General features: G+C 50.2%; 1 protein-coding gene across 1 annotated transcript in view; it reads right to left on the reverse strand.

Annotated features, from left to right (window-relative positions):
- Positions 1-20,179, reverse strand: part of LOC121923672 (neurotrophin receptor-interacting factor homolog) — a 62,793-nt gene that overhangs the window by 24,659 nt on the left and 17,955 nt on the right. The gene's annotated exons all lie outside the window — the stretch shown is intronic.

A 20,179-nucleotide genomic window follows, 5' to 3' on the forward strand; every position in this document is an offset into this window, starting at 1 on the left:
AAGACCGACACCTACAGAGAGCGAGACAGCAGAGACAGAAGCAGGAGAGGATAAAAACAGGACAGAGAGATGGAGAAAATGAGACAGACAGAGAGAGAGGATTGTGGAGAGAGACAGAGAGCCACAGACAGACGACGAGAGAAGCTGAGAGGGACACAGACAGAGCAGAGACAGAAACAGAAAGAGGTAGGTGAAGGCTTGAGAGACCACACACCAGAGGAGCGACGGCCCAGAGAGACCAGACAGAGAGAAAGAGAAACGAGAAGGGAAAAAGGAAAAGATGAGAGAGCAACAGACCAGACCAGACAGAGTAGATGAGAACGAGAGATGGAGCCGACGAGATGGGGAGTGAAGAAGAGACTAGACAGGAGAGAGATGACTCAGAGAGACACCCCAGACAAGAGAAGAGGAAGACACACAGACAGACAGAGAAGAGGACAGAGCGAGGGAGAGCAGACAGAGATTGAGGCTTCCGGAGAGAGACACACATCAGAGAGCCCCCGATGCCAGAGAGCACCAGCAAGAGTGACGCTTTGAGACTGAGCAGAGAGAAAGAGCGAGCGAACAGAGAGAGCAGAGCACACAGAGACACAGACAGCATGAGACGGAGAGACACAGACAGACAGAAAAGGACAGAGAGAGCGTAGTGGTAGACACACACTAGAAGAGACAAGAAAAGAGACAAGAAATTGAGCAGAGAGACAGGACATTGACAGAGAGCACCGCGACGAAGAGGGGCCGAGAGATGTGAGGGGAGAGACAAGAGTGAGACACAGAGCAGACGGACTGAGCAGAGTATGCGGAGATTGAGAGACCATCCACAGAGAGATGAAGTTTGCCCGAGAGATGCGGAGAAATTCTCGAGCACGCGACAGAGGATGAGACCCCCCAGAGCGGAGCGGACACACAGACAGCGAGAGACGGTCTTTGGGATTTGATGTCCTGATATTCGGTCGTGAGAGAGAAGTACAGACGAAGAGATGATGGGTCCCGAGAGAGAGACAGGAGAAGGCGGGGGGGCGGGGGGGGGGGGGGGGTTGGGTGGTGGGTGGGGGGGGGACGGGGGCGGCGGGGGGCGGGGGGGGGGGGGGGTAGGGGGGGGGGGCGGGGGGGGGGGGCGGGGGGGGGGGGCGGGGGGGGCGGGGGGCGGGGCTTGAGGCGGAGCGACACACACACAAGAGCTTTTGTTTTTGCCGTAGAGAGACAGTCAGAGAAGAGACCGAGACCAGAACACCCCGAAAGAGAGACCGACTCCAGACAGGAGAGAGAGAGATTGCGTGGGGAGAGAAAGGGGGAAACGAGAGGGGGTGAAAGATTAACGCAATGGAAAAAAAGGGAAAAAGAGGGAGACGAGACGAGATGGAGAAGGAAGGAGGAGAAGACAGAGTGATGAGAGAGAAAAAAGGCAGCGAGAGACGAGAGAGAGACAGACAGAGAGGCGGGGACAGAGATACCCGACAGCGCACGAACACTAGACACTGACGAGAGAGCGGACAGCGATGAGGAGGTAGACCACACAGAGGTGAGACAGAGAGACAGAAGCGAGAGAGAGAGAACGAGACAGACAGAGAGAGAACAGAGACACAGACGAGAGAGAGAGAGACACACGACAGACAGACGAGAGGGGGAGACAGAGAGAGCGAGCGACACACACAGGAGCTAGACAGAGAGGACAGAAGTGAGACAGACACCAGAGAGAGCAGAAAGAGACAGACAGAGAGAGAGAAGAGACAGACACAGAGAGACAGAGAGAGGGAGAGAGAGGAGAGAGAGACACGACACAGAGAGCGAGAAAGAGAGACAGAAAGAGAGAGAGAAAGAGACAGAGAGAGAGAGAGACAGAGGCCTGTTACAGACTGCAAAATAAGCTGCTTCGCGTCTCTTTGAGGGTATGCTATTTAAATGAGCATGGGTCTAAGAGTCGGAGGTCGCCCGCCAAGCCACACTCCATCTCTAAGCACCGAGTGCAGCTTTGGTGCAGCTCTGGATTCTTAGGGTGCATGCATCATTTAAAACGCATACTCCAAAGAGACCCGAAGCAGCTTTATTTTGGCAGTCCTGTACCCGCGCAGAGAGAGAGAAAGAGCAGACGAGACAGACAGAACGACAGAGAGAGAGAGACAGAGAGAGAGACACACACACACACACACACAGGGGAGAGACAGAGAGAGAGACAGGAGAGACACACTGAGAGATGACACAGAGAGAGAGACAGAGAAGACAGGCAGAGAGAGAAAGAGACAGAGACAGTGAGAGAGGGAGAGACAGGAGAGAGCGAAGAGAAAGAGAGAACAGAGAGAGGGAGAGGAGAAGAGAAACGACAGAGAGACAGAGAGAGAGAGGGCAGGCTCCCTCTGCTTCCTTGTCCTCTTGAGGAGGGGGAAGGGAAGGGAAAGGAGGGTGGACTTGCTCTCGTGGACGACAGGACCGCGCCTGCCTCCCTGGCTCTTGTCTGGGGTGTGTGTGTGTGTGTATATATATATATACAACACAAGTCCCTCCTCCTCCCCTTTCCCTTCCTCCTCAAGAAGAAGGAGAGGAGAAGAAGTTGGAGTAGGAGGAGAAAGCAGGGGGCCTGGTCTCCCTCCTAGGGTTGCCATTGTCTGGACCTCCAAACCGGGACAAATGTAGGACAATTTTCAAATGTAGGACCTTTATTTTTGGTCCTACATTTGAAAAAAAAGCTCTCTGAGGGGAGGTTCCTTCTCCTCCTGGGCTCCATTGGAAGCAGCCCAGGCAGAGAAGGAATCCACCCCAGGGAGGCTTTCTTTTCCCCCTGGGCTCTGTTTTTGCCACGGAGCCCAGGGGGAAGAATCCTCTCTGAGGGGAGGTTCCTTCTCCGCTTGGGCTCCTTTTCACAAGGACGGGCCCAGGCGGAGAAGAATCGTCCCTCAGGGAGGCTTCTTTTCCCGCCCTGGGCTCCGTTTTTGCCGCCGCGGAGCTCAGGGCGGGAAAGAAGTCTGGCCTCGGCAGGCGAGGCTCTTTCCCTCCCCTCGGCTCCGCAGAGCCAAAGAGGGAGGAAGCCCCCCCCCCGCCAAAGAGAGAGGCCTACAGAGGCTTCTCTCTCTTTCCCCTGCCACCGCTGTTGCAGACTTTGCAACAAAGCCCGGGGCGGGGACCGTGCGACCCGCCCAAAACGCGGAAAGTCCCACCACACGGCGGGTATGGCAAGCCTACTCTCTCCCTCTCTCTCTCTCTCACACACACACACACATACACACCCTTTATATACACACACACACACACATACATACAAATATGTGTATACAAAAACACACACAACATATATACACACACACATACACATATAGCCTCAGATGCATTTAATCTCCGACTCAGAGTGCTCCAAAATCTACGTGTCCCTTAATTCTATTATTGTTATTATATTATTAACTGAAAGTCTGCTTCCTACGATGCATTGAGTCTCAGAGGTGCAACAAGATCTCTTTAATCTATAGAATTTATATTAATTTTTTTGCTTTTCCTTGGTTTATGCCCTCCATTTTTCGTAAATGTCTCAAAATTTTGCGTGCTAAAATTTTGTCCTACATTTTGTCCTGGTTTGGTTGTAGAGGATTATGGCAACCTAGGCCGATACAGTTTATTCTCATTTTTGTTTTAAATGAAATGTTTCTAAAATGCACTCTGGCTGGACTCCTCTGTTCAAATGGTGCAAGAATACCCAGGCCCTGGGTCCAAAAATGAATAATTTGGCCATTTTGGATGTGGGTTTTGCTAAAAGTTAGACTAAATATGCACATCTTCCCAGCAGCCTTGGTCAAGCCGGGAATGGAAACCGACCACAACCAAACAGTGCAGTGCCCTATCGCATTGCCTCACAAAACCATTGGTTTCTTTTAGTGTGTGTGTGTTGTGTGTTTCTACATCTGCATGTGTATGCCAGTCCTATCCTGGCCTCTATGTACTATCTTTCTGCTATACAATTGTTTATTAAAATGCCAGACCGTGCTCCACTGAACTTCTCTGCGCTTGCTTAAAAAGGAAAAATATCATTGCTCTTCCCTGTCCAGGCCCTAGCTAGGCCTTAGGGCCCTGGGGCAGAAAGTACATTCGGGGCCCCTATATTTCATTTCGAACATACTTGTATGGTCATGTGTGTGTTTTACTATACACTGACAGTTAGTGATGAGGGGGAAGCAATAACATTATTAGTTATTCAAAGTTTATTCAAAATGCAGTGAGGCTCCAAGCCTAAAGGGAGGCTGGGGAAAGACCCTCCTAAAGATCTGAGGATACGTGGAAGAACAGGTGTAGTGAGGTACTATCAAGGTGGAGAGAGCTGAAGGGCTAAGGGCAGCCAGGTGGTGGAGGTTGAGGGAAGGGGAGGTTAACCCAGAGGTGGGCCAGTGGAGGAAGGAGGAGGAGCTGGAAGGATTATAAAGCGAAGGGTTGAGGTGTGGGAGGAAGGATGCGGAAGAGTGTTGGGCAAGGGAAAGAACAGGTTTTAGAAGGCCCGAGAGGGACAGAGTCCCTGTGCCTCTTCCAAGAAGGGCCCTACGGCAAAGCAGAGGCCCCAAGAGGAGGAGGAGAGGCTGACAGAACCCTCAAGAGGAGGGAGCCTGGGCTTTTGGACAACCAGAGACCTTGAGGATTTGGAGGAGAGGGTGGAGTCCACAGAGAAGCTTTGGGAAACAAGCCATGTCCTAATGGGAAGTGGGAATGTCTGACTTGAAGACTGGACTTTATGTTTTGAGTTATCATCTACTGGATACAAAGCTCATTTTCTTATTAAAGGTACAGTTGTACCACACTTGCCTGAGTAATTTGTGTGCATCTGGGAGAGAACATAAGGGGAGGAGTCTGTTGCCTTGCAAGATGGAGTCTGCTATGCCAGCCCTGCCCACAACAGGGTCTTTTACCTAGCTGATGATATGGAGCTTTGTTGCTCTAAGGAGCATTTTGACTTGTGCTAGAAGCAGACCAGTAGCCCGAGGCCGCTGTAGGAGGGAAATATGTGGCCCCAGCTCTGGTCAACAATCCCAGAATATTTTGAACCAGGTGAAGTGCGACAGTGTTCAAAGACACCTTCATGCAAGAGTGTGTTACAGTACTCCAAAGGTTATAACCATTTTCTAACAAACTCCAGTGTTGTTGTTTGCTAGAATGCATCTGAGGAAGTAGACTGAAGTCTACGAAAGCTCATGCTCCTTCTTTCTTTCTGTTATATTATTTCTATTATTATACTTAATAATAATTTTCAAAAAAATATGACACATTATTATCAGCTATTAAAGAAAGGTGTGCCCTCATCATCACTCCCCTGGCATTTGTTTGCCTGCCAAAATAGCCTTTAGAAATGGATCTGTTATGAAAGAAGCATGCATAATCCAAAATTAAACAAAGGTGGAATTAGAATAAAATTCCTTTCAAAACTGTCTGAAGGCACTCAAGGAAATCCTTGGTTTTGGGGTGTGTGTGTGTGGGGGGGGGGGGATGGAGGAGGAGGATACTCTTTCCAGTCCACTTTTCAAGAACTTTGCCCAATGTTGTGAGAGATACCGAGGCCTTTTAAAAGTACCACACAGGAAACTCCAAAATCAACCTGAATGTGGAGATCCACCCCAACAATGCTTAAAGAGAGTATACACTTAGGGTTGCCATAGCTGAGGACCTCCAAACCGGGACAAATGTAGGACAAGGTTTAAAAATGTAGGACTTTTTTTTTTTTTAAATTTCTAGCCAGGAATTTTTTTAAAAAAAGTCTACATTTTAAAACCTTGTCCTTCTCCTTCCTGGCTTGGGAGGAGCTTCGGCCTGCTCCCAGGCCGGAAGGAGTGTGGGGGCTGCCTGTCATCGCAGCGATCGCCGCGATGGCAAGCAGCCTCCTCCTCCTCACCGGCCTTGTGGAGGCCTTGGAGGACCTGCGGCGGAGCTCCGACTGTGGAGCCTTCCAGGCCTCTCTGGGGCGGGGAGAGGCTGCCTCCCAAGCCCCAGAGAGGCCTCAGAAGCGGCTCTGCAATCGCGGAGACGCTGTCTCCCAGGCCTTACAGGCCTTGGAAGGCAGTGCGAGTGCGGAGACGCCTCCAGGGCCTGGCTGGTGGGGGGGGGAATCCCGGGGGTGGGGCCAAACCGGGGCGGGACCGTGCGGACCTGCCCCAAACCGGGAAAGTCCGTCCCCAGGCGGGATATGGCAATACTATATACACTTGTCCCTCCATATTCACTAGGGTTGGGGCACAAGACCCCAGTAAATGTGAAAAAACACAAATAACAAAAACAAACAACATGTTTTTACCTGAGAGGACACCTCTCTAGGAATCTCTAGGTCCTCCAGTGAATCTGTGGTCAACGTCTGACAGACACTGACCACGGAACTGCACAGAGGACATCCCAGCAGACTGGAGGAGGCAAACACTGTCCCCATCTTCAAAAAGGGGAAAAAAGAGATCCCAACAATTATCGTCTCAGTTGTCTGACCTCAATACCAGGAAAGATTCTGGAGCAGATCATTAAACAGAGAGTCTGTAACATCTAGAAGCAATGCCATAATCCAAAAGTCAACATGGGTTTCAGAGAAAAAGTCATGCCAGACCAATCTGATCTCTTTCTCTGATAAAATAACCAGCTGTTAGATGAAGGGAATGCTGTGGATATATGTATCTTGATTTCAGTAAGGCCTTTTACAAGGTTTCCCATAAATGTGGGCTATGGCAAGGTAACTGTTACATGGATTTGTAACTGGCTGACCGCCCAAAGTCAAGGGTGCTCAACAATGGCACCATTCATCCTGGAAAGAAGTGACCAGTGGGGTCCCTCAGGGCTCTGTCCTGGGCCCAGTGCTATTCAACATCTTTATCAACGACTCGGATGACAGAATTGGGAGCATACTTATCCACATTACTAAGTAAGCTTGTTATGGACTCTGTCATTTTACACAACAACCAACTATTTGGACTCATGTTGCATTCATTTGCTCTTTTTCAGTCATTGGACTCAGTTCTATTGGTTGTTGCTTTTCATACTGCCTATCGATTGCTCCTCACGTTGGTTCATATATATTGATTGTCTATTGCTTTCTCTTGGCCTATTGAAGGCTTTCATTGTTGTTTATGTTTCCTACATTCCCTTTTTCCTTTGTTATTAACTTTATATTTCCATTGTGTATGAGTGATGTGTGTGACTGGGTTCCAGACAACCAAAACCTCCCTGGCTTCACAATTTGTGATACCTCCCTTAATAGGATGCCCTCTCCAATATTCTCACACCAAAATTCTATGGCAAAGATTAATTCGGAAGTACTCATCCTCACCCACCTGTGAGTCCTCGTAATTTCCGAGGGGGAATGTTACCTTGGTGCTTCATATAAATTTTGGTTATAAATGATAGCCCTTATGATCCCTAGATGAACTCTAATAGCCTGTCCACCATTGCCAGCAGCATGAGGACATGTACACCACACCCCTGAGGGGCACCCACATCGTCATATCTAGGAGTAGCCTAAGAGGATTATCATAGGACCAGGAAGAGCAAATATTTGCCTTGCCTGAGGCTCTTTCCCCTCCCCAGGTCTGTTGTCCGAGCAGCTTAAGACCACTAGACAATCAGACGGACATCCAGGTGAAAAGAAAGTAATTAAACACTTTTGCCAGAGGCAAGATTTTTGCCCTATAAAAAACCCTGACTTGGCTAGTCGGTGCACCATTCTAAAGGTCTACTTACTCCCACTCAGTCAGACCTCTGCTTTGGTTGCTGGCATCTCTGCTCAAACCAGGTTGCGGAGCAGATTGTTCCCACATCCCGCATCCCATTTGGTTCCCAGAGGGGTCTACGTTCTGGTACATATCACCATGCAAAGCCTGACATCTCCTTCAAACCTCAATCCTGATTTTCCTGAGTCTTGAATGTGTGTGTATGTGCAGCGAATGTGTTTCCCTATTTCAATAAAATAGACATCTAGTTATTAAAATCCCATCACAGCTCTATTTATTGGAACAACCTGGTCTCTTGGTATAAAAATCAGGAGGGCGATTTTGTAGGGTCTTCACAGCTGGCCCCCTCTTGCAATATTTGAGCTAAAAACAATATAACATCCCCTAAATGGACCTCAGCTACCGTGAGCCTTGGTATTCACGGGTTTGGTTCAGAGCGCCTCATAGATACCAAAATCATGGATGTTAAAGTCCCATTAAATACAAAACAGATAGTAAAATGGTTTGACATAAAATGGCAAATTAAAGTTTGCTTTTGGAGTGAGTGAGTGAGTGTGTGTGTTATATTTAAGCCATGGATGCTTGAATCTGTGATTAAAATCCGATGGATAAATGGGGGGCCATTTATATAGAAAACTGACAAAGAAGAGTTAGTTACAGAGATTGGAAAAATTGAGAGCTTGCTAACAAACCTGATTGTGTACCTCAGGGCTGGAACAAGGATGAAGGGCAGCCCTTTTGTCACAAACAAAAATGTCTCTTCCAATGCATAAATAGTAATGCATAAATAATACTTTTTTGACATGTTTTGTCTTGGTCATTGAGGACTCTGGTTTGTTTTCTTACTATGTTGGAGTTTTCACTTAGTTGTTCAAAACATGGCTTTATTGGTGAGAAATAGATGGGGAATAGATGCAGGAAAAGAAAATATAAATAAAAGTGTTCTCATGTCCCTTCAGCCAAAATTTTGACAGCTTCATGTGCGGATGGTTCTTGAGTCTGCACCCCCAGCTGTTACGTTGTTCTCTTAGTTCTCGATAGTCCTTCAAGTTCTTATGGAGTGTATTTCCCCTTTTTAAGACATGGATTAGGGAAATCCATCTCATCTGGTAGTTGTATATATTTAAAAGGATCAGTCTTCTACAAGCTATGAGATGACACTCACCAATTTGAGAGGGTTAATTATTCCTCTTGGTCAGACTTATCCAGCTCTGGGCTGGAAAGGAGGTTGTTGTTTTTTTGCTCCTATGGGCCATTCTAGGTCCATAGAATCCTAGGCCCCATGCAGACAGGCCAAAATAAAGCTGCTTTGGGTCACTTTGGAGGTATGCTGTTTAAATGATGCATGCATCCTAAGAGTCCGGAAGCCGCATCAAAGCCACGATCTAGTCCCCAGGACTTGAGCGCAGCTTTCAGACTCTTACGACACATGCATCATTTAAACAGCATACCTCCAAAGTTACCCAAGGCAGCTTTATTTTGGCATTCTGTATGGGGCCCTAGAGTTGGAAGAGACCTGAAGGGCCATCCAGTTCAACTCACTGTCATGCAGGAACTAACAATCAAAGCTTCCCTGACAGGTGGCCATCCAGCTTCCATTTAAAAACCTCCAAAGGAGGAGACTCTACCACACTCTAAGACAGCATATTCCACTATAAAACAGCTCTTTCCATCAGGAAGTTCTTCCTAATGCTTATGTGGACTTGCTATTCCTTCAGTTTGAATCCATTGCTCTGGAACATAGAATCATAGAGTTGGAAGAGACCACAAGGACCATCCAGTCCAACCCCCTGCCATGCAGGACATCCAAATCAAAGCATCCCCGACAGATGGCCATCCAGCCTTTGCTTAAAGACCTCCAAGGAAGGAGACTCCACTACACTCCAAGGGAATTTGTTCCACTGTTGAACAGCCTTTACTGTCAGGAGGTTCCTCCTAATGTTGAGGTGGAATCTCTTTTCCTGGAGCTTGCACCCATTGTTCCGGGTCCTAGTCTCTGGAGCAGCAGAAAACGTTCCTCATAGGGCAAGGTTTCCAGACCTTTCACCATTTTAGGCACCCTCCTTTGGACACGCTCCAGTTTCTCAATGTCCTTTTGGAATTGTGGAGCCCAAAACTGGACACAGTATTCCAGGTGAGGTCTAACCAAAGCAGAACAGAGTGGCATTATTACTTCCCTTGATATGGACACTATACTTCTATAGATGCAACCTGGAATAGCATTAGCTTTTTTAGCTGCTGCATCACACTGTTGCCTCATGTTCATTAGTCTCAGACTTTGCACACTCACCTGGATGTGTCTGTTTACCTTTAGACTTGGAAGCCTGTAGTGAGTAACTCAAGCAGTGTACAACGAAGCTATGAAATGTGAGCTTTAAAGCAAGCGAGTGATGTTGCGAGTATTGGACTAGGACTGTGGGAGACCAGGGTTGGAATCCTTGCTTGGCCATTAAACCTACCAGGTGACCTTGGACAAGCACATACTCTCAGCCTCACAGAAAGGCAGCGCCAAACCTCCGTACAAATTTTGCCAAGAAAACCCCATGATAGGGTCACCGTAAATCAAAAACAACTTGAAGGGAGAGGACATTTGGAAAAATGGATTAGAAACCCAGTTACTACACTCTTCGTCTGTCTTCCACAAGTATATTCCAATACAGTCTACTCAGAGATATCCCAATCTTATTTGTAGGATCTCTTATACAAACACTTAGAAAAACTGTGGATGGGAGTCAATCACCTCCTGAAGCAAAACAGGTACATTTACTTAGCCAGGTTCATGTGCAGAAATATATGAATTCTGCTTGTAAAAGCGAGCCTAATTCATCAGGTAGAAAGTGTCTGGTGCCTGCTGTATGTTAATCAAATAATTGGCCTAAATTCCATGATGTTTCCCAGTATTGCTAGTCCCAGGAGTGGACCAGGATTCTGCGAAAACCTTCATTCAGTACGAAAGCCTACAAGTTTACTTTGACAAAAAAGACCCAAATCAAAATGGCCAGGTTACAATGTCTGTATCCATCTACCGCATTTCGTCCTGCATGTGAATTTGTACCTCTTACTATGTGTACTCAACATTAAGCCCCAAGTGGATGTATAGCAAGAGTGAGGAAAGTTGTTTGAAAAGACAGCAATTACCACACCTATTCTTGCTGTTCTCTTGTCTACTAGCAATGACAGAATTTAAACCAGTAGTTCCCAAAGTGGATGGCGGAAAGATCAAGAGGGGCAGTGATGAAAAAGGGGTGGCAGGGGGATCTTCAGTCAAAGTATTCGCACGCAAGAAAGATAAGGGGATTCAGTGGCCATTAGGACCATGGTAGGGTTGAGGGTTGCATGAAACTTCTCTTTTCAGGGTCCCAAAAACCACTGCACAGCCTCAGTTGTGTGGTGGTGTCTTTGCCTGTCCACACAAGTCACTCTTGAAGCACCATTTTGGGATAGACTGACTGACTCGCTGGAGAAGAGTATGTGGCAGCAGAGTAGAAGTGGCTGCAAAAAGCGAGCCTTCAAATTTGGGACCTTGCTTAAGCTTTGTGAACTTATCTGGGACTTGGCTGGCAGGTTGGACCTGCACTGCTGCTCCTGCTTTTGACAGACAGGCCAAGAGAAGAGGTAGGAGTGGATAGTAAAGAGCAGTGATCCCCAAACATTCATCCTCCATGTGTTTTGGACTTCAGCTCCCAGAAACTCCAGCCAGTTTGGTCAACAGTGAGGAATGCTGGGAGGTGGAGTCCAAAATATCTGGAGAACTAGAGTTTGGGAACCACTAGCATAGAGAGTAGTATAGGGAACAGAAAACAGAATAGAGAAGAGGTAACAGAAAAAAACAATGTGAGGGGGTTGAACCTGCATGGGGAAGGCACAACCACCCTGATGAAGAAGGACCGAGAGTCCTTTCTTACCAGGGAGAAGCTTCTTCCTTTCCACCCAGCCACTTTGGAAGAAGCGACCAAGCAATCAGTTGAGAAGCAATCGAGAAGACTCTCACCATATTGCTCAGCCAGTTGCTCAGGGTAACCAGGTGCAAAGGGAGCAGCGATCAAGAAGCTGGACGAGTAGTGACCAAGAAGCTTCTCACCTGTGCCAGCCTTTTCTACAAGGCTGGCACAGGCAAGAAACTTCTTGATTGCTGCTTGACCGTCTGCTCAGATGCTGCTCCTTTTGCACTCGGTCACCCTAGGAGCAGCAACCAAGTAAAATAATAATAATAAATAAAAATTTTATTTATATGCCGCCCTTCCTACGATCAGGGCGGCTCACAACAGGCTAAAATACAATCAGATTAAAATACACAATACACAAATTAAAAAACAATAAATCAACCCAACAGCAAAAAGCCCCATAGCCCAACCTCTTGGCCACGGAAGAGGAGGGAGGCCCACAGGATATTTATTCGGGGAATGCCTGTTGGAATAGGAAGGTTTTAAGATCCTTCCTAAATTGGGCCAGGGTCGTAGACGAGCGGAGCTGTGGGCAGCGCATTCCAAAGGGCTGGGGCAGCTATGGAAAACGTCTTCCGAGTAGTGGAGACTAACCTAGCCCAGGCACCTTCAGTAGCTGCTGCCCAGACGTTCTGAGGGTGCGAGGCGGAATGTACGGGGAGAGGCGGTCCTTTAGGTATCCTGGGCCCAAGCCATTTAGGGCTTTATAGGTGATTACCAACACCTTATATTGAGCTCGGAAGCGAATGGGCAGCCAATGGAGATCTTTTAAAACCGGTGTTATATGGCTGGTTCTGGGAGCGCCAGTAACCAGCCGGGCTGCCATGTTCTGCACCATTTGCAGCTTCCAAATTTGGTATAAGGGTTGCCCCATGTAGAGTACATTGCAGAAATCCAGTCTCGAAGTTACCAGAGCATGTACAACAGTTTCTAGGTCCCTCTGGGCCAGGTATGGGCGCAGCTGGCGAATCAGCCGAAGCTGATAACAGGTGCTCTTGACCGCCGCATTCACCTGAGCAGTCAGGTGAAGCGACGAGTCAAGAAGCACCCCCAGACTGCGCACGGAGTCCTTCACAGGGAGCGTGACCCCGTTCAGGACAGGTGGAACCACCGCCATTCCTGGACCAGGAGAACCTATCACTAGTACCTCCGTTTTCTCTGGATTCAATTTGAGTCGGTTTTTCCTCATCCAGCCCATTACTGACTCTAGACAGGCCACGAGAGGAGAGACGCCATCCCCAGTCACTGCATCAGTCGGAGACATAGAGAAAATAATTTGGGTGTTATCAGCGTACTGATAACCCCGCGCCCCATGTCTCCGGATGATCTCTCCCAGCGGTTTCATGTAAATGTTAAATAGCATGGGAGACAGAATGGCTCCTTGAGGGACCCCAGTTTTTAGGGGCCTCTCATCAGAGCACACGTCTCCCAGCTGCACCATCTGGGACCTCCCAGAGAGGTAGGAGTGGAACCACTGGAGCGCAGTGCCCCCGATTCCCAACTCTGCCAGGCGTCCCAGAAGGATACCATGGTCTATGGTATCGAAAGCCGCTGAGATGTCCAAGAGCACCAGCAGGGACACGCTTCCCCTGTCGATGCCCAGACGGAGATCATCGACCAAGGCGACCATGGCCGTCTCAACCCCGTAACCCGCCCGGAAGCCAGTTTGAAATGGGTCCAGATAATCCGTTTCATCCAAGACCGCCTGAAGCTGGATCGCAACCGCTCTCTCGATCACCTTTCCCAAAAATGGTAGCAGCGAAATAGGCCGATAATTATTATGTACCAGGGGGTCGAGGGAGGGCTTTTTTAGGATCGGTTTTACAATGGCCAATTTAAGATCCGATGGAAATAGTCCATCCCTCAGAGATGTATTAATTATCCGGTGTAACAAAGATGTTACCACCGGTCCCCCCTGGGCCGCTAACCATGAGGGACAGGGATCAAGAGAGCAGGTTGTTTTCCGAACACTTCCGAGGATCTTGTCCACATCCTCGGTACTCACCAACTCAAACTGATCCAGTTTAACATAGTCCACGGAGGCTCTGGACACTTCTACCCTAGGATCTGCTATAATGTCAGCGTTCAGACCTTCGCTTATACGAGAGGTTTTATCTGCAAAAAAGTCGTTAAACAAGTCACAGCAGGCCTTTGAAGGTTCAAGGATCTGGTTCAGGGTGGGAGGGAGCTGAGTTAGCTCCCTGACCACCCTGAACAACTCTGCCGGACACGACTCAGCGGACGCAATACGAGCACCATAGAACGAGTTCTTTGTTGCTCGTATTACCTCTCCGTAGTCCTCTAACAGTTGGTCTAGGAGAGCCTTGTCGTCTAAGCGAAGGTGTTTCCGCCAACGGTACTCTAGCCGTCACAGAACCCGCTTCCTTGCCCGGAGATCTTCCGTATACCAGGGCTTACGTTTGGAAGCAGGCCTGAGAGGGCGCTTGGGAGCGATCCTGTGTATAGCCCTAGAAACACCGGTATTCCAAATACCGGTAAGGGCATCAACAGAGTCGCCATCACTTCCAACCGTGAGCCCCTCTAAGGCTTCTTGGAACCTCTCAGGTTCCATCAGCCTTCGAGGGTGGACCATCCTAACAGGTCCACCACCCCCGGGGGGGATCTGGGTAGAGGCCTTGACTTTCACCTCTACCAGGAAATGATCCGTCCATGACAGGGGGGAAACATTGGCTATTTCCACCCACGGATTCTCCGCCTCCGAACAGAAGACCAAATCGAGAGTATTACCCGCGCAATGCGTAGGACCCTGTATCAGCTGGGACAGGCCCATGGCTGCCATGGTATCCATGAATTCCCGAGCCGCACCAGGTGGAACATAGCTGGCCGTGAGGGAGATGTTGAAGTCACCCAGGACAAGAAGCCTGGGCGTCTCTAACATCAGCTCAGCGACCAGCTGTGTCAGCTCATTGAGGGAGTCCGCTAATGCACGGGGTGGCCGATACACTAACAGAATCCCTAGACTGTCCCTAGCCTTTAGGGTCAGGTAAATACACTCGATATAGGAGGTCTGTCGGATGTGGTTCCTGGTGAGGGACACGGTGTTCCTATATACCAAGGCCACACACCCCCCCGCCCACCTAACCTGCGCTGGTCCTTCACCGAGTACCCAGCAGGCAGGGCCTGAGCCCACACAGCGTCCCCTTCAGGCCCCAGCCAGGTCTCGGTAATGCAAGCCAGGTCACACTTAGAGTCCTCCAACAGATCCTGGAGGATGTGGGTCTTGTTGTTAAGCGACCTGGCATTGCACAGGAGCAGCGACAGGGTTTGTGGCACGGTTGGAGAGACCCTCAGGTCCTTCAGGTTAGGAGGGGGACAGGAAGGCGAGATAGATATGATGCATCGATCACGCCTTCCCCTGGAACGGAAGTCCCTTCTCCCACCGCCATACCTCCCCCTGCCCCACACAACCTCAATTGGAGCTCCGCCCTCCGCCCAAGTAGTTGGTAGACAAGAGGGAGGAGCACGCCTGGCCCACAGCCACTGATGTATTCGCACATGAGAGGCTGAGGTGGAGGAGGAGACATAGAATTATAGAATTGGAAGAGACCTCAAGGGCCGTCATGTCCAATCCCCTGCCATTAGGGTTGCCATTTCCTGGTTTTGGGCGACTTTCCCTTTTTTGAGGGTTTGGAAAGGTCCCGTCCCGCTTTTTAAAAATTCCTGGGTTTTCAGGCTGCCGCCGCCACCACCACCACCAGTCCACCGCCGCCTGCATTGAAGCTGTGAGGAGCCTAGTCCCCAAAGAAGGAGGCCTTGCTGTCCGTGACGGAGCCGAGGGGGCTAGCTGGCTGGCTGGGCCCTTTACTGCTGTGCCAAGGAGTCCTCCAGCGACCTCCTCCAGCAGTGGCAGATGCATCTGACGGGTTGGTACAGATGTATTTTCATTACGTCTGCTGTTGTGTGCCTTCTGTCTAGTGTCAAAATCTCCTTGATATTTTTGGTAAATAAGAATTCATATTAATTTTTTAAAAAAATATTAATGGTTCTGACTTTTAGTTGGCTGTGTCCTCCATTTTTATTGAATGTCCTACATTTTGGGCAAATGTTGTCCTACATTTTGTCTGCACAGGCGCAAACCCTATTGTTTGAGGTGACCACTCGAAGAAACAAAGTTACAGGTAAGCAACCTACTCTTCCCTTGATCTAGACCCTATACTCCTATTGATGCAGCCTAGAATCACTTTGGCCTTTTTAGCTGCCGCAACACACTTTTGACTCATGGTCAACGTGTGGTCTACTAAGACTCTTAGATCCCTTTCGCACATAGTCTTGTATGGTCAGGTGCCCTCCATCCTATACAGTCGGCCCTTCTTATAGGCGGATTTGCCATCCGTGCATTTGAGCATCCGTGGATGGCAAATCGGGAAATTGTCCCCAATGGCGGCGCGCGTGCATGCGCGCCGCCATTGGGGACAACTTCCTTCTCCTCCCTCCCTTTCCTTCCCCTTACTTACCTTTAAAGTCACGGCGCACCTGCTTGGCCTCCGCCACTGCGGGGCAAGCCGGGTGGCGGCGGCGGAGGCCAAGTCTTGGCTTCCTTGCCGCCTCCATGAAAGGGCGCGATGGTGGTGCTGGAGGCCTCTTGGCCTCCAAGAGCACCACCACCGGGTCTTTCTTGTGGTGGCGGTGAGGAGGCAGAGCCACCGCACCGGAGGCCTTCAAGGCCTCCAGTGCCAGCATCTGGCCTCCTCCATGCCTCCACCGCAACAGAAGGGCCAGATACCGGTGATGGAGGCCAAGAGGGCCCCAGCACTGACACCCACCCCTTCTGTGGCGGCAGTGGCAGGGAGGAGGCTGGGTGATGGTGACGGAGGCCTTGAAGGCCTCTGGCACTGCTGCCCTCCGCGCCTCCTCTTCACTGCCTCCGTGCCTTTTTTTTTGAAGTTTTGACAGTGGATTCAACGGACGGCTGGTCCTCCATGGCGTCAAATACCGACAGGAACCATGATTGGAGTGGTCGGAACCAAAGCCTCGCCCACGGGGTGACAAACGTTGTCAAAGCCATGTGTCCGAGGGCTACCTGGACATCCCCGGCCTTCACCCATCTGTGCACTAAGCAGGTCCTGACGGAGGAGCAGAGGGACAGGAAGCGGTCCGGAGGGAGATAGGCGACACAATCTTCGGAGTCGAGGATGGTGCCTGTGAACCTGATCTGCCTGGATGGAGTGAGGTGGGATTTCTCCAGGTTGACCATGAGCCCAAGAGAGGACAGGAGTTCCAATGTAAACTCAACATCTCCTTGGAGCTCTTCCATGGAGGGAGCTGTGAGGAGCCAATCGTCCAAGTAGGAGAAGACCCAAGCTGTGCTGGTGGAGGTATGCCAGTACCGGAGCCATGCACTTGGTGAAGACCCTTGGAACTGTGGAGATGCCGAAGGGAAGGACATTGTAATGGTTCATGTTGGGACCGGTGGCAAAGGCGAGGAATCTCCGATGGCTCTCTCTTATCCCCACATGGAAATAAGTGTCCTTCAGGTCAATGGTCGCGAACCAGAGCCCCTGGTGCAATAAGGGAAGGATGGAAGCAAGGCTTACCATACGGAACCGACGGTAGAACAAAAGTCATTAAGGTCTTGTAAATATAGGATCAGCCTTATGCTACCATCAGCCTTGGGCACAGTAAAGTATCTGGAAAAGAAACATCTAGGGGCCTGGTCGGAGTCCATGGGCGAGATCGCCCCTTTTGAGAGCAAGGTGCGTACTTCGTTGAGAAGGGTGTCTGAGGGGATGGTGGAAACAACAGCTCCAGCTCCAGTTGGTGGGAGCTCTTCAAACTCGAGGGCATAACCCCTACAGACTATGTCCAAGACCCATGAGTCGGAGGTGACTGAGGCCCAGGTGCTGGAAAAGGGCCTAAGCCTGTTCAGAAAAGAGGAGGGAGATGGGACGAAGCACGCAGGAACCCTTCATGACCTCTTGCCCTGGTCAGTATCCTGCTGGCGATTCTTTCGGTACCAGGCAGGAGCATTGCCTGGAGGAAGACTGAGAAGGGTAGTGCTGCCTCTGTGACTCCTGGTGCTGGTAGGGACGGTCCTGTTGGAAGGACCTCTTGGAAGGACCTCTTACCCTGGCCCTGCCACTGCTGCTGTCACTTCCTAAGCAAAACCGGGGAAGTAGAGGACATAGCGTGTTTTTGGCGGCAGCCTTAATCCGCTACTTGAGGTTGAGACAGTTGTTGGTCTCTGCATGAAACAAGCCAGAATCATTGAATGGCATGTCCTCTATGGCAGTCCTTGCGTTACGGTTCAGGTCAGAACCACGGAGTCAGGCATGGTGTCGAAGGGCCACCAAAGCCGCCATCACCCTCCCAGAGCAGTCAGCCACATTGCGAGAGAGGGTGATGAGCCAACTCTCGATGGAGAGATCGTCCCTGATCTCTACTAGCTTTCACTGGCAGTCATCGGGTAACTCGGGGAACAGCGGCAAGATTTTCTCCAGCAGGGTCTGCACATATGCACCCATATAGGCGTTGTAGTTAATGACCTTCCCATGGTGGCAGCGGAATAGGCCTTCTTGGCCAGCCTGTCTATTTTCTTGGCTTCCTGGTCCGCCGGCGAAGTGGCCATCTTAGGGGTGAAGGCCTGCTGTGAGCCTTCCACAATCTTCGGGGGCATTGACAACCACGAACAGTGCGTTGGGGAGATCTTATAGAGAGACTCTATCTTCTTGGTGGACCCGACCAACAAAGCAGGGGCCTCCCACGAATACTTGACGATGTCCTCCAACGATGGCAGGAGAGGGATGGAGGGAGGCATAGGGACCTTGCTGTGGATGCGCCGCTCAACTGGGTCCTTGGCTTGCTCTTCCGGATAGGACAGCTTGATGTCCAGGGCGTTGGCCATCTTGATGATGTGCTCGTTGAAGGTTCGCACATCATCAGAGGGGGAGGAAGAACCAGGATGGTGCAGCTGTTGAGGCAACCCTGGAGGAGAGGCCTCTGAGGAAGGATCGTTCATGCGGTAGGTCTGTGATTCATCCACATCCGAGCCAGAGTCCAGTTCAATGATCTGCTGTGCCAGTGGGCAGCAAGGCGTTGTTGGTACCGGGTCTAGCTCAACGTTATGTTGAGTTGGTGGGTGGCAAGCAGTCGTCGGTATCGGGGAAAGCGGGCAGAGGCCGACGCTTTAGGTCTGTGAGCCGGTTGTGAAGATGGCATGGTCTTGACAGAATGTGGGCGAGTGGCAGCCTTTGATGACATATGGTCCAAGGCAGTATCTTTGCAGACAGCAATGAAATAATGGTCCGTCTCACTATCATAAAACAGGTTCGAATCTTCATGGTGATGGAACTGAGCCTCATGAATCGTAACCTGTGGGATAGGCATCAGAGACTGGCGTCGAGGGGACCGAGAATCATCATCCCCGGAGCCAAGAAAGGGCATGGTGGCCAAAGTGGAAACCGGTACTGATGTCAACCTAGGTAAACCGACTGAAAGAGGAGCTGACTGAGAGGAGGCCGGAGGCGCAGCCAAAGCCCTTGGAGAAGCAAGAGCACCAGAGTTATCGCGGCGGGGCTTCTAATGTGAGCCGTCTGAAGACTTAGCATGAGCCTTCTTATGGCCGTGATCCAGGGCAATGGTGGTCGATTTGGCCTTCTTGGTCTGGATGGGAGAGCGCTCAGGCGCAGTTTCGGTGTCATGGCCCCTTTTTCTGGAGGACTTAGAGCCAGATTCAGGGCGTGAGGTGTCCTCAGGTGCCAATGTCGATCTCGAATTTGACTCCTTCTGCTTGTCCTTCTTCTTCTTACTAGAGGAGGACGGCCTGGAGCTAGAACCCTCTGTCCCAGTGGCTTTAGGGGGACGCTTGGAGGGTCTGTCAGTGGCACTGGGCTCTTCAGAACCACAGGCCACATTGTCGGCGGCACTGAGTTCAACAGAACCACGAGCTGCAGTGGCACTCGACGAAGATATCGCAGTCGGTGCAGCGGAGGGACTCTTGGCCACAGATACAGGGGCCGAAACAGAGGCAGGAGCTGCCGCGGACATTGTTACCAGGGCTGAAACAGACGCAGGAGCCAAGACAGAGCGGGTGACCTCTTGGGGCTTAAGGACCCCATGGTAGATGGCCGTCGTCAGACGGGACTCATGGTTCTTTCGAGCCTGTGGGGTCATGGACTTGCAGAGGAGACAAGCCTTGGTGTTATGGGTCTCCCTGAGGCACAGCAGACAAGAAGAGTGTGGGTCCTGCACTGGGACCTTGCCGCCACAGACATCGCATTTCTTAAAAGCCGTGGGAGACATTGTGGAGCAAGCTTGGAGCCGAATCAGAATCCAAGTGCGAGGTCTAACGAGCCGATATGGTAAATGATACACGGGGGGGTCAAGATCAATTCGAAGTCAGAAATTCGGTCCGAGTCAAATACTGGTGATAAACAATAACAAGCACAAGTAAAGTTCCTTCAGGCAGCTTGCGCGGCAGAAAAAAGGACCTGGGGAAAAAGCGGGAAGCTAGGGGCTTTACAAGGGATGGGCGGCGCTACCGCCAAAAAGTTGCTAAAAGTTGCAAAGTTAACTTTGCCCAGTGATTCTAGAAGTTTCCGAACAGCA

This window comes from Sceloporus undulatus, chromosome 2 (assembly GCF_019175285.1).
Source record: "Sceloporus undulatus isolate JIND9_A2432 ecotype Alabama chromosome 2, SceUnd_v1.1, whole genome shotgun sequence".
In the NCBI taxonomy this organism is placed as follows: Eukaryota; Metazoa; Chordata; class Lepidosauria; order Squamata; family Phrynosomatidae; genus Sceloporus; species Sceloporus undulatus.